The 14,081-nt window shown below is 49.8% G+C and overlaps 2 protein-coding genes and 1 pseudogene across 3 annotated transcripts in view; 1 reads left to right on the forward strand and 2 right to left on the reverse strand.

The window, feature by feature from the left end:
• The window catches only part of LOC148140882 (cytochrome P450 2K1-like), a 33,968-nt pseudogene extending 19,899 nt beyond the window's left edge, over positions 1-14,069 (reverse strand). Inside the window, exons 1-3 of the transcript XR_015753090.1 lie at positions 13,554-14,069; positions 2,646-2,808; positions 368-517 (exon numbers count right to left, since the gene is read on the reverse strand). The product of XR_015753090.1 is annotated as a cytochrome P450 2K1-like (transcript). The remainder of the gene's footprint in view (positions 1-367; positions 518-2,645; positions 2,809-13,553) is intronic.
• Positions 1-14,081, forward strand: part of LOC148140874 (class I histocompatibility antigen, F10 alpha chain-like) — a 275,899-nt gene that overhangs the window by 244,848 nt on the left and 16,970 nt on the right. The window lies entirely within an intron of this gene.
• LOC148140878 (H-2 class I histocompatibility antigen, alpha chain-like) overlaps positions 1-14,081 on the reverse strand; it is a 450,761-nt gene that overhangs the window by 81,051 nt on the left and 355,629 nt on the right. The gene's annotated exons all lie outside the window — the stretch shown is intronic.

Raw genomic sequence — 14,081 nt, forward strand, 5'->3', positions numbered from 1 at the left:
CCCATTGGGCCACCCTAACAGTGACTGACCTGGGAGCCTCACCACTGCCGTAGCTCAGCAAGTCTAGGTACCTCGCCACCCACATCTCTGCTGTACACATGAGAGCCTTTGTCACCAACACGTGGAGGCGATGACCAAAGAACCAGAGTGGCAGAGTCTCTGCTGATCAGGCAGGACCGAGTTAAACTGAGGGGAAGTACAGTCCTGAATCTTCACAGCAGCAGCAGCATTGATGTGTGGATGCTGCCCTGGAACATTCTCTTGAACTTGGTGTTGGGATCTTTTATTCAAGTGAAAATCTTTTCTGTAAATGTCAATTTCGAGGGAACCATGAATCCCAGCATGTCATGACCTACCAAGCACTCACCCTTGTGACTCTCAAACACATTGACAAGAAAGCTGGCCTCTTCATTGATCCTGTCTTCAATGGATTTCTTGCCCATGCCAAAGCCTCGGAGAGCTGAGATCACAAACTTTCGGTTCTCCCGCCACAACTTCCCGTCACTGAATATCACGCCTGAAAGTGACACACGAAAAGCTGATCAAATATTGTACATGGGTTCTGCTGTGAGTGCTGCCAAACCCCAGGTTTCTAACACCCTTTTCTTTCCTGAGAATTACACCATTCTACAACCAAGAGGAAGGTCATTGTATCCATGAGTGCTCTTTGGAGGAGTGAGCCCATTGGTCTGACTTCACAAAATTCTTCTTGATGTTGTCATTCTCAATTCCCCTTTGGATGTTCCTGTTGACCCTGCTTCCAGAACCATCCCAGGTACTGCATTCCAGATGACAATGAGAGCCGTAAAACCAAATCTCATCTTCCCTCTGATTTTTGTAACCAAGTGGCCTCTTTTGATGTAGTCTGCCCAATTCTGGTCTCCCTGTTGCAGGGAGGATATTATTAAGCTGGACGGGGTTAAGAAGAGATTCACCAGGATGTTACTGGGATTAGAGAGTTTGAGGTATGGGGAGAGGCTGCATAGGCTGCAACGTTTTTCACTGGAGTGGGGGAGGTTGAGGGGTGACCTTGCAGAGGTTTATAAAATCATGAGGGACATGGATAAGGTGAATGGCAGGTGTCTTTTCTCTCCGGGATGGAGGATTTCAAGGCAAGGGGCATATTCTTTAGATGTGAGTAGAAAGGTTTTAAAAAAAGACATGGGTCAGTTGTTTTATACAGAGTGTGGTTTGTGTGTGGAGTGAACTTCCAGTGGAAGTTGGAGAAGTGGATATAGTTATAACATTAAAAAAACATTTGGATAAGTACACGAATAAGAAATGTTTGGAGGAATGTGGACCAAGTGCAATCAAGTGGGATAAGTTTAGTTTGGGATTACGTTCAGCATGGACTGGTTAGGCCGAAGGGTCTGTTTCAGTGTTTTATGACTCTATGATCTATGACTCCCAATTTCAGTGTTTGTCAGTTCATATTTAAGGTTGTCCCACAGTAAAATGTGCCCTTTTTATTTGTTGATTTAATATTGAACAACTCGAATATATCATGTGAAGGTTAATGTTCTGTAGCTTGAGCAACATTTATGGAGTTAGACAAATTATTGATGCAGGGGATTGTCCCAGGTATTCAATGACTCCCATTATATTGAGGGAAGTGAGGGAGAAGTGCAGTACCTTGAGACAGCAAGGTATTGGCAAGTGGCCAATTGGCAGGAAATAAAAAGTAGGAAGGTAACAGGGTCTGACTGCCAACCCAGCAGCTTAACCAAGGGAGGGATGTGAGGTCTGTTAGCAGCTCGGGATCTGATCCCTGCCATTTACTATGACAGCAGGAAGCTCGAGCGTATTGGGGTTTTGAATGAGATGCCAAAGTTGCACTATGTATTTCTGTGGATGTGCAAATGTAATGATTTTAATTGCTAGTAGCCCTCCTCTCACGCAGCACAAGTTTTGGTTGGCATTACTTTGGCATTTTCTAGCACATTGCAAGAATTCAGATTGTCAAAATGTGTATTTCTTCAGCAAAACCAAAGGAAATTATGTTGAAATTTAATAAAACATTTGTTTGGCTTCAAGTGGAGCAATGTATTCAATTCTGAGTGCCACATTGTTGGGAAATGGTTGAGCGAGGGTCACCATCAGACGAATGATAGATGATCACTTGTCAAAAGTGGTGTTGTTCACCTTGGAGAAGAGAAGGTTGTGTGAGCTTTTGGATGGAAATATCTAAGATCATAAGGGATCTCGTCAGAGTCAATGAAAAGACACTGTTTCCCATTGGCTGGAGGACTGAGAATCAGATGGCACAGAGCTCATAGCAATGGCAAAAGAAACAAAGAGGGTTTGTGAAAGACACATTGAATGGTGATGATCAGAAGTGCCTGATCAATGGAAATTCAATGGAAGTTTTCAAAAAAGATTTGAATAAGTGCCTGACAAGGGAAAGGCTTTTCAGGGATGCAGGGAAAGGGCAGGGGAGCAGGACCATTTCACTGATAAACATTGACCTAACCCAGGATTATTGAGAATGAGAAGCTTGGGTATTTATAAATTGAGGGAAATAGTGGCTAAAAGGCTACAGTTCAATTCCAGAACATTTTGTGTCACTTTAACCAGCATGATCGGGTGAGCTGAGTTGAAGACAGAAATGACCAAAGAGTAACATAGAGATGAAAGCGGGAAATTACCACTTCGGAATGAAACTGCGTCATATATCGGTAAGTGTGGCCTCCCACTGAATTGATCAGCGTGATTCACAAGAGCGTCTTTCACTGTGTCGTAACCAGTCAACACCACTGCCTTCAGCGGGCCGAGCTCCACTGAAAATACACTGCCATATTTCTCTGCAAGCTAACAAAGAGAGAGTTATTTCATTAAGGTTTCATTTCTAATCAGCTGTAGCACAAGTCAGGGGCGAAAAATGAAGGAAAGAATATTAATCCCCAATTCTTAAGAATTTGATGCCCATCTGTATTTTCCCTCCAGAAGGTGTTGGTGAGCTGCCTTCCTGACTCACTGCAGTGCAGGTGGGTAAACCTTCAATGGTGTTGGGAAAGGAATTCCAGAATGTTGAACATAGAAACAGAAGGAGGCCATTCAGCCCCTCAAGCTCCCTCCACAACTCAATGACATCATGAATGATCTTTGGCCGAACTCCATGTTCCTGCCTTTGGCCCATATCCCCTCATGGTTTTGCTTCATAAAAATGTATCTACCTCAAGTTTAAAACTAATAACTGATCCCACACCCACTGCCATTTGTGGAAGAGTGTTCTACCACCCTTTCTCATATCTCCCTCCCGAACAGTCTGGCCCAGACTGTGTCCTTTCGTTCGAGACTCTCCAAACAGTGGAAATAGTTTATCTTTATCCACCCTTTTCATGTTCACAATCTCGAAGATTTTGATCAGATCACCCCTTATCCTTCTAAATTTAAGAGAAAGCAGGCCTTATTTGGATCGTCTCTCCTCATAACCTACCCCTGAAGGACATGTATTATTCCTGTAAACCTTCGTTGTGCTCCCTCCGAGGCCATTCCATCCTTCCTGAGGTGTGGAGCCCAGACCTGCTCACAGTGCTCCACATGGGCTCTGACCAGGGTCCTGTCTAACTGCAGCATAATTTATTCATCCTTTTGTATTCCAGGTATGAAGGCCAACATTCAACCAACTTTCTTGATTATATTCTGAACCTACTTACGTTATTTCAAAGATCTGTGCACCCAAACTCTCAAGTCTCTTTGCACATCCACTGTTGAGCTAGTGACGCTGAAGGAACAGCAATACTTTGTCCTTGTAGATTCAGGTCTAACTTATTTCCATGTTGTCATGTTTCCATGTGGCTGGCTATCTGCATCAGCGGCTCACCAATATCATTGACCACACTCCATGAATTCATGGGTAGACCCAGTGATGGTCATTTAGACCTTACTGCTGTTCCTCTTACTCAGAATGTAAGTAACCTTTTTCACTCTCTTGCTAGCTGTCTCTTCCAATTCCTGGATTTTCCTCTCTAGTGTTACCTTCTCATTCCCATTCCCCCCGAAAAATTAATCTGAACCCTCCTCAATAACATTAATATACTATCCCATCAGGACGCTGATCTAGCCTCTATTCAGGTGCAAACCATCCGGCCTGGACAAGTCTCAACTGCTCCAGAATTGTTACTAACCTCTGAGGAGCCTAATTCCCCCAAACTTTCACCCCCCCAAATGCCATATCCCCTGGCACGTATCCATCTGCTTATCCTCCACCTTGTTTCCTGACCCGTGTGTGGCACTGTGGGTAATCTGGAGATTGTTTCCTTTGACGTTCTGCGATGGACAAGCAGGAGGTGGCTGGAAGAACACAGTAAACCAGGCAGTGGAGAGGTCAACATTTCAGGTGCAACACTTCTTCAGGACTGGGGTGGGTGTTGGGAGTGGTGGGCTGCAGATAAAGTGGGAGGTTGGGGCAGGGTAGTGAAGTGGGGATAGATGAAGACAGGTAGAGGGTATGACCTGGTTAGCCAATGGGAGGAATGGATCCAATTGGTGGGAGGGAGCAGTGCAAGGGATGGGGGAGGGGCTGGGAAGGGATTCGGGGGATGGGGAGGGAGGTTATTTGAAATTGGAGAACTCAATGTTGAGTCCACCAGGCAGGAGGCAGCCCGGGCGGAAGATGAGGTGCTGTTCCTCCAATTTGTTATTGGGTTCGTTGTGGCAATTCAGGAGGTCAAGGATGGTCATGTCAGAAAGGGAGTGGGAAGTGGGATTAAAGCAGCTGCGGGCCCGGCAGAGATCCTCGGTGAACCATTCCCTAAGTTAACATTCAGTTTCCCCGATGTAGAGAAGACCACATCGGGAGCACCTGATGCAGTAAACTAGGTTGGAGGAGAGGCAGGTGAATCTCTGTCTCACCCGGAAGGACTGTTTGGACCCTGGATGGAGGTGAGGGAGGTGGTGTACTGGCAAGTTTTGAATCATTTCTGGTTGCAGGGGAAGATACCTGGGGGTTCGGGGGTGTTGGTGGGGAGAGTGGTGCAAACAAAGGACTGTCGAAGCGAACTGTCCTTGCAGAAGGCAGAGGGGGGTGGGCAGGGAGAGATATTCTGGGTGGTGAGGTTGAGTTGGAGTTGGCGGAAGTGTTTATGAATGATGCATTGGATACACAGACTGGTGGGATGGTAGGTGAGGACAAAGGAGACTCAGACTTTATTGCTTTGGTGGGGGTTTAGAGCAGTGGAGTGGGGAATGGAGGTGGTGCAGCAGAGGGCTCTCTGGATGATGGAGGGAGGAATAGCTGGTTATTCAAAATAGCTGGACATCTAGGATGCTTGGGAGAGGAATGTCTCCTCGTCTGAGCAAATGCGGCAGAGGCAGAGGAATTGGGAGAATGGGATGGAATTCTGGCAGGATACTGGGTGGGAAAAGGTGTAGTCCAGGTAGTTACGGGAGTCTGTGGGCTTGTAGTAAACATCCATCTGGAGACTGTCGCTGGAGATGGAAATGGTGAGGTCAAGAAAGGGGAGGGAGGTGTCCGGAATGGACCAAATGAATTTGAGGGAGGGGTGGAAGTTGTGGGTGAAATCGCTGAATAGCTCCAATTCAGTCTGGATTCAGGATGCTGCCCCAATGCAGTCATTGATGTAATGGTGGAAGAGTTATGGCACAGTGCCTGTATAAGTACCGAAGAGGGACTGTTCGATATAGCCAACAAAAAGACAGGTGTAGCTGTGGCCCATCCGGGTGCTCATGGACACCACCTTGATTTGGAGGAAATGGGAGGAGTTAAAGGAAAAGTTATTGAGGGTGAGGACCCTTTCAGCAAGGTGGAGGAGGGTATTGGTGGAGGAGGGGTCTGGATCGGTCTGTTGGACAGGAAGAGGCGGAGGGCCTGGAGACCATCCTTGTGGGGTATGGATGTAAATAAGGACGGCACGTCCAGAGAGTAGATCAAGCGCTGGGGGCCAGAGAACTGGAAGTTGCTGAAGAGATGGAGGGTGTGGTCAGTGTCGTGGGTGTAGGTGGGAAATGCCTGATCCAAGGGGGAGAGGATGGAGTCAAGGTAGGACGGGATGTGTTCGGTGGGACAGGGGCATGCCGAGACGATAGGTCAGCTGGAGTAGTTGGGCTTGTGGATCTTGGGGAGCAGGTAGACCGGGCAGTGTGGGGCATGGGGACTATGGGTTTGGAGGCAGTGGAGGGGAGATCACTGGAGACAATGAGGGCATAGACAGTGTGAGTGAATTTAGCCTGATGGGTCGCGAAGGTTGGGGGGGGGAGGGGGTCGTGGGCAAGGGGGGGGCGGGTAGGACGTGGTGTTGGAGAGTTGACGTTCAGCCTCTGGAACATTGAGGTCCGTTGTCCAGACAACTATCTTTGTCAGTGCGTTTGGTGAGGAGCGAGTGGTGTGCTGCATGTTTGGAGGGGGTGAGGTTGGAGTGGGTGTGGGAGGGTTGGAGACATTGAAGCGGTGGATGTCACGTCAGAGGACAAGGGCGGGTGGCGACCAAGTGGAGGAGGAACCTTGGAGGTGGAAGAGGGGTTCACCAGAGGGAGGTTGGGAATTTTGGGGTGGAATCCTGAGGTGGCTGATGTGGGGGAGGGGAGAAGGGTGATGGCATGTGGTGGGTGAGTTTTGGATGTGTGGTGTGGTAGAGGGTAGTGAGTGTGGGGGAGAAAGGAGATTGGGAGGGCAGTGGGCTGGGGAGTGTTGTGGGGATGTGGGGGGAAGGGATGCTGGGGTGGGAGGGGTGAGGTTAAGAGGAAGAGGTGGAGGGGTAGGGTGCATTGTGGAGGTGGATGGGTGAGGAGGGAGAGTGGGTGCACTGGCTGACAGGCTGAGGGTTGGCAGTAGGACCCAGGGGTGACCCTGGGAAATGTAGTCCGAGTCTTGCTTGCAGAGAGGGCGGAGCCAGAAGTGGAGGTGGGAGCTGGAGGGAAGTCGAGGCTGATCTGAATGCTGTTGTAGGAGACATCTGGAGCAGAGGAGGAGGTTATGGGTGTGTACATGGGTGGTGGTGGGGGTGCCCGGGAGGGTATCGCGGTGGCACAGTTACCAACCTGGAACACAGCTCCCTCAACTCAAACTGCAGGGCCCCACCCAGCTGGTGCATAGCCACTAGCTGTTCACCTTCTGAATGTTCTTCATTCATTCAGTGATGTTCAAGAACCAGGATTTTTTTTATATTTCAAAAATATACTTTATTCATAAAAATATTTTGAAGATCTGAACAATTGGTCAAGCCATACATACATAAACATTCCATTTCTTTGCATACAGAGATCGAGTAATCATTCATATATACAAGTCTGTACATTGACCCTCCACATATTTAGCTGATGCAGACGTTACACAGTGGTCTTTCTCCATCACGCTTTGGTGGCAGCTGCCCCAAGCTTCAGCGTGTCCCTCAACACGTAGTCCTGGACCTTGGAATGTGCCAGTCTGCAACACTCAGTCGGGTTCAACTCCTTCAGCTGGAAGATCAGCAGGTTTCGGACCACCCAGAGAGCGTCCTTCACCGAGTTGATGATCCTCCAGGCACAGTTGATGTTCGTCTCCGTGTGCGTCCAGGGGAACAGGCCGAAGAGCACGGAGTCCCGCGTCATGGCGCTGCTTGGGACGAACCTCGACAAACCCCACTGCATTCCTCTCCAGACTTCCTCTGCGTAGGCACATTCCAGAAGGAGGTGTGTGACAGTCTCGTCCCCCCTGCAGCCGCTTCGAGGGCAGCGTGCGGTGCGGCAGAGAGTCCGGGCGTGCATAAAGGATCTCACAGGCAGAGCCCTTCTCACCACCAGCCAAGCCATGTCTTGGTGCTTGTTGGAAAGTTCTGGCGATGAGGCATTCTGCCAAATGACTTTGACAGTCTGCTCAGGGAACCGCTCGATAGGATACGCCCTCTCCTTTTCCCGAAGGGTCTCAAAGACACTACGTGCTGACCACTTCCTGATGGACTTGTGGTCAAAGGTGTTTTTCTTCATAAACTTCTCCATGAAGGACAGGTGATACGGAACGGTCCAACTACTCGGAGCGTTCCGCGGCAGCGAGGCCAGGCCCATCCTTCGCAACACCGGGGACAGGTAGAACCTCAGTACGTAGTGACACTTGGTGTTTGCGTACCGGGGATCCACACACAGCTTGATGCAGCCACACACAAAGGTGGCCATCAGGGTGAGGGTGGCATTGGGTGTATTTTTTCCCCCGTTGCCCAGATCTTTATACAGTGAGTCCCTTCGGACCCGGTCCATCTTTGACCTCCATATAAACTGGAAGATGGCCCGGGTGACTGCAGCGGCACAGGTTCTGGGAATAGGCCAGACCTGTGCCACGTATAATAGCAATGACAGTGCCTCACACCTGATGACCAGGTTTTTTTCCCGCGATGGAGAGCGAACATAGCTTCCATCTGCCCAGTTTCTGCCTCACTTTGCTAATACACTCCTCCCAAGACTTGGCGCACGCCTCAGCCCCCCAAAACCAAATACCCAGCACCTTCAGGTGGTCGGTCCTGACGGTAAAGGGGATCGAGGATTGGTCGGCCCAGTTCCCGAAGAGCATGGCCTCGCTCTTGCCTCGGTTTACCTTGGTCCCAAGGCCTGTTCGAACTGGTCACATATGCACATGAGTCTGTGCACGGACAGCGGATCCGAGCAGAAAACGGCGACGTCATCCATGTACAGGGAGGCCTTAACCTGTAGGCCCCCGCTGCCAGGAATAGTCACCCCTCTCAGGCTCGCATCCTTCCTGATGGACTCGGCAAATGGCTCTATGCAGCACACAAACAAGGCAGGAGAGAGAGGGCAGCCCTGCCTGACTCCAGATCTGACTGGGAAGCTATCTGATTCCCACCCATTGATTGAGACTGCACTGACAATGCTGGTGTAGAGCAGTCTGATCCAATTGCAGATTCCCTCCCCAAAGCCCATTTTGGAGAGAACATCTCTCATATACGTGTGTGATATCCTGTCAAAGGCTTTCTCCTGGTCCAGGCTGATCAAGCAGGTGTCCAACCCTCTGTTCTGCACATAGGCGATCGTATCCCTGAGGAGCGCGAGACTCTCAGCGATCTTCTGCCCGGCACAGCACAGGTTTGGTCAGGGTGAATCACCGACCCTAGAGCAGACCTGACCCGGTTGGTGATTACCTTTGACAGAATTTTGTAATCTGCATTCAACAGTGAGATTGGTCTCCAATTTTTGAGTTCCTCCCTCTCCCCCTTCCGCTTGTAGATGAGGGTGATGATGCCTTTCCTCATGGATTCACTCATGGTACCTGCCCGAAGCATACTGACATACACCTCCAGCAGGTCCTGGCCAATCAAGTCCCACAGAGCGGAATAGAGCTCGACCGGTAAGCCGTCGTTTCCGGGAGTTTTATTCTTTTCGAAGGACTCGAGTGCTTTGGTCAGCTCGTCCAGAGATAGCAGCTGGTCCAGCCTCTCCCCTGTTCTGTCGTCTAAGACCTCCGTGATAGAGGACAGGAACGACTGGGAGGCCGCGCTGTCGGTCGGCTTCGCATCATACAGACTGGCGTAGAAGGATTTACTGATCCTCATGACGTCAGCCTGAGATGACGTTATCGAGCTGTCTTCTTCCTTCAGGCTGCTGAGCACGGAGCTCTCTTTGTGCACCTTCTGGAAGAAGAAACGTGAGCACGTCTCGTCCTGCTCCACCGAGCGGACTCTGGACCGGAAGATTATCTTGGAGGCCTCCGAGGCAAAGAGCGAGGCTTGCTGGCCCTTCACCTCCTTGAGGTCCTCCGTGACATCCACCCCCATTGTCTGCAGCAGGAGCAGGTTCTGCATACTTTCCTGGAGCTGGGACAGTTTTCCCCGCCTCTCTCTCGCCTCCTGAACACCTTTGAGGATGAAGAACCTCTTGATGTTCCCTTTTACTGTTTCCCACCAGTCCGCTGGGGACTCAAAGAGGGGCTTCACGGTTCTCCATCCTGCGTAGTCCATCTTGAGCTCCTCAATGCTTCCCGGGGTCAACAGCTTTGTGTTCAGCTTCCACGTTCCCATACCAGCCCGCTGCTCATCCTGTAGGTGACAGTCGGCCAGCAAGAGGCAGTGGTCAGAGAAGAACACCGGCTTGACGTCGGTGGATCTGACCGGGAGCGTTCGGGACACAAACAGGTAATCTATCCTTGAGCAGATAGACCCATCTGCCCATGACCAGGTGTATCTACGCTGCGCTCCGTCTGCAGGGGTGCTGAAGACGTTGTGCAGCTTGGCATCTTTTACCGTGTCCATCAGGGCTCTGGACGTGGTGTCCAGTTTACTGTCTCCCCCGCCGGATCGTCCATCTGCATCATTGATACAGTTGAAGTCTCCGGCCAGAATGACCGGCCTGGACGTAGCCAGCAACAGTGGAAGCTGCTGCAGGACGGCCAACCGTTCCCTCTTACCCACTGGGGCGTACACATTAATCAGTCTCAGGGGAGCATTCCTGTACATGACGTCGGCGACGAGGAGGCGCCCGCCCACCACCTCCTTAACCTCGGAGATGGTGAAGTTGCCTCCTCTCAACAGGATACCCAGGCCGGAGGCGCGGCTATTGTTGGCTCCCCTGACCAAACTGACGGCCTGTGGGCCCACAAGCTCGACCATCTCCTATAGCTGCTGAGGTGCAGTATCCCATACTCCTGCAGAAACAGGACGTCGGCTTTAACGTTGGCCAGGAAGGCCAATGTTGGCCAGTATTTGACTGGGACAACACTACTATTATAGGACAAGCCAAACAGAGAAAAGCCAGTGAATTCCTCGAGGCATGGCACTCATCCACAGATTCAGTCAATAAGCACATCGACCTGGATCCAATATACCGATCACTGCAACGGACAGCTGGAACTGACAACTGGAAGTGGCAGATTCAAACCACTATAAATGCCGGAGAAAAGATCACAGAAGCACTTCACAGGAGGCTCCCAAGCACTGAAGATGTCACCTAGACAGGGGACGAAATGTCTGCAACACAAATTCCCAGCTCGGTGAACAGAACCACAACAACGAGCACCCGAGCTACAAATCTTCCCCCAAACTTTGAATATGTATATATACACACACACACACACACTTTCTCATACATACACGCAAACACACACACCACACACACACAGACCCTCTCTCATACACTCACACATACACCCCCCACACTCTCACTCTCTCACATACACTCACCCCCACATGCACAGACACACACTCAGTCTCCCCCGCACCCACACACATATAAGTTTGTGGTAAAAACAATGACTGCAGATGCTGGAAATCAGATTCTAGATTAGTGGTGCTGGAAGAGCACAGCAGTTCAGGCAGCATCCGAGGAGCAGTAAAATCAACGTTTCGGGCAAAAGCCCTTCATCAGGAATAAAGGCAGAGAGCCTGAAGCGTGGAGAGATAAGCTAAAGGAGGGTGGGGGTGGGGAGAGAGTAGCATAGAGTACAATAGGTGAGTGGGGGAGGGGGTGAAGGTGATGGGTCAGGGAGGAGAGGGTGGATGGATAGGTGGAAAAGGAGCTGGGCAGGTCAGACAAATCCGAACAAGTAATGGGGACAGTGCTGAGCTGGAAGTTTGAAACTAGGATGAGGTGGGGGAAGGGGAAATGAGGAAGCTGTTGAAGTTGAGTTTGTTTCATGACATGGTTGTGAAACTTCCTCATTTCCCCTTCCCCCACCTCATCCTAGTTTCAATCTTCCAGCTCAGCACTGTCCCCATTACTTGTCCAGACTTGTCCTACCTGCCTAACTCCTTTTCTGTGGGGCGGCACGGTGGCACAGTGGTTAGCACTGCTGCATCACAGCGCCAGAGACTCGGGTTTAATTCCCGAGTCAGACGACTGGCTGTGTGGAGTTTGCACATTCTCCCCGTGTCTGCGTGGGTTTCCTCCGGGTGCTCCGGTTTCCTCTCACACTCCAAAGATGTGCAGGTCAGGTGAATTGGCCATGCTAAATTGCCCGTAGTGTTAGGTAAAGGGGTAAATGTAGGGTAATTGGTGGGTTGCGCTTCGGCGGGTCGGTGTGGACTTGTTGGGCCAAAGGGCCTGTTTCCACACTGTAAGTAATCTAATCTAATCTTTTCCACCTATCCACTCCACCCTCCTCCCTGACCTATCAACTTCATCCCCTCCCCCATTCACCCATTGTACTCTATGCTACTTTCTCCCCACCCCCACCCTCCTCTAGTTTATCTCTCCACATTTCAGGCTCACTGCCCTTATTCCTGATGAAGGGCTTTTGCCTGAAACATTGATTTTCCTGCTCCTCGGATGCTGCCTGAACTGCTGTGCTCTTCCAGCACCACTAATCCAGAGTATATGTTTGTGGGGTGAGTTTGTACTTGAAGTGTTACATTTTATTTTGTTCAAAAACTGCATAAATACATGTCAGATTCTGTAAACTGGGACACCGACAGATTTTAACCTCACACCTTCAATGCATTATCTGAGTTGAGGTGGTACCTATTGTTCAAGATCCCTCGAGAATGTAACTTTAAAAGGAGTTCTGGGATTTACATATGAAAGAACTGAAACGAACATGATCATTCTAAAAGATGAAAGACTGGATCTTTATTTGTTTACTATGACACTCCATGACACTGCAATCCTGTTGCTATAAATACTGTGTTTGTTCCACAACCACCTGATGCAGAAGCAGTGCTATTGGCTGGTGTTGTGTGAGCTTTAACTTTGTCCACCCCAATCCAACACCGGCTCCTCCAAATCATGCCATATCTCCCAAGTCCCAAATTCCTGAGAGCTGTTGCTTTCCCAATCCTCCCCCTGCAACCCTCCTCCACCCCATTCCCAACCTTGGGCCCCCCACCTCTGGTGGTATGGACCCTTGCACTTTAAATTGCGTTGGGAAGCGGTGATTGTATTTGCAAAACAAAAAGACAAATCAGTCCGCATTTTGTTCATGATTATTGGACTGAATTTTAAGACTTTTTTTTCTTTCCCTTGTGACACGTATTTGATGGGCACTTGGCTCTGGGATATTCCTCAAAGGAACACTCACTCTCACAAACCAGTCCCTTCCCTTTGCACTGACCTCACTTTGGTTTTTGATCAGGTTTTTGATCAGGACGTGAATTCAGGTGTTTTCCTGAACTTTCACAATGTCATTATCTGGTTATAATGGCCTGAAATAAAAAATCCAGAGATTTTTGATTCTCCCAAATCTTCTTCCATCATTTTATATCGATCCCCTCTCTGCTTTAAATATCTGGTTGTAAGGATCTGATAAGCTCTCAAATAGGCTTCAGGATTCAGACCAAATCCAGCATGGTCAGAGGCCATTCGGTCCATCGTCCAGCGTCGCTCTCGCTTTACTGTCACGTTAATTAAATTGAACATTTCCCAGATTGGTCACTCTCTGAGCTGCCATAACTTTGCAATTGCTTTTTTTTTCTGCCTCCCGTTCTGTTTAGAATTAAAGTCCGACCAGAGATCAGAGACTCTCAGAACACAGCCCCCAGGACTAACAGATTCCTCAGTCAGGGATTAGGGATCTGCTTCGGTTTGTGTCTCTCTCGGTCTCTGTGAGCTTCTCCTTGGGAGCTGTTCCCTCACACCGCCCCATCCCTCAGACAGTCCCCCAGTGAAGGATTCTCACTTACCCCAATGAGAGACCAGTCCAGCCTTTTGAGGTCCAGTTGGTGCAGGTTTCCGATCAGAGGAAGCGGGTTTGGTCCGGGAGGGAAATTCATGGGAACTCTCCGCCGAATTACGGACACGACCAGGAAGAGAAAGAGGGCCAGCAGCAATAGGGCCAAGGTGTAGTCCGTGGGGAAGAGCTTGAGGAAAGCCATCGTGTCAGAGTGCTCAGGCACCAGTGACGTTAGAGTGTGTTATGTCCTTCAGTCCAGTCCCCGACTGGCAAACAACAAGCTGTTTTTCCTGATTTGTCTCACCAAGTGTTTTTAAGCCACACCTTCCCTGTGAAATTCCATTAAACATTTGGGTACACAGTAACCTGAGCTTCTTGGCACAGAAACGGTGCTGCCCTCTCTTGTAATCCCACAGCAGGCCAGGCAACACCAGGAGGTGGAGAGGTGAACGTTTCGGGTGTAACCCTTTTTCAGGACTAGGGATGGGTGTTCGGGGTGGGGTGCAGATAAAGGGGGTGGTGAGGGCAGGGTGGTTAA

The sequence above is a fragment of the Chiloscyllium plagiosum genome, unplaced genomic scaffold (assembly GCF_037043375.1).
Source record: "Chiloscyllium plagiosum isolate Xiang-an unplaced genomic scaffold, Cpla_swu_hap1 HiC_scaffold_35, whole genome shotgun sequence".
NCBI classification, from domain to species: domain Eukaryota; kingdom Metazoa; phylum Chordata; class Chondrichthyes; order Orectolobiformes; family Hemiscylliidae; genus Chiloscyllium; species Chiloscyllium plagiosum.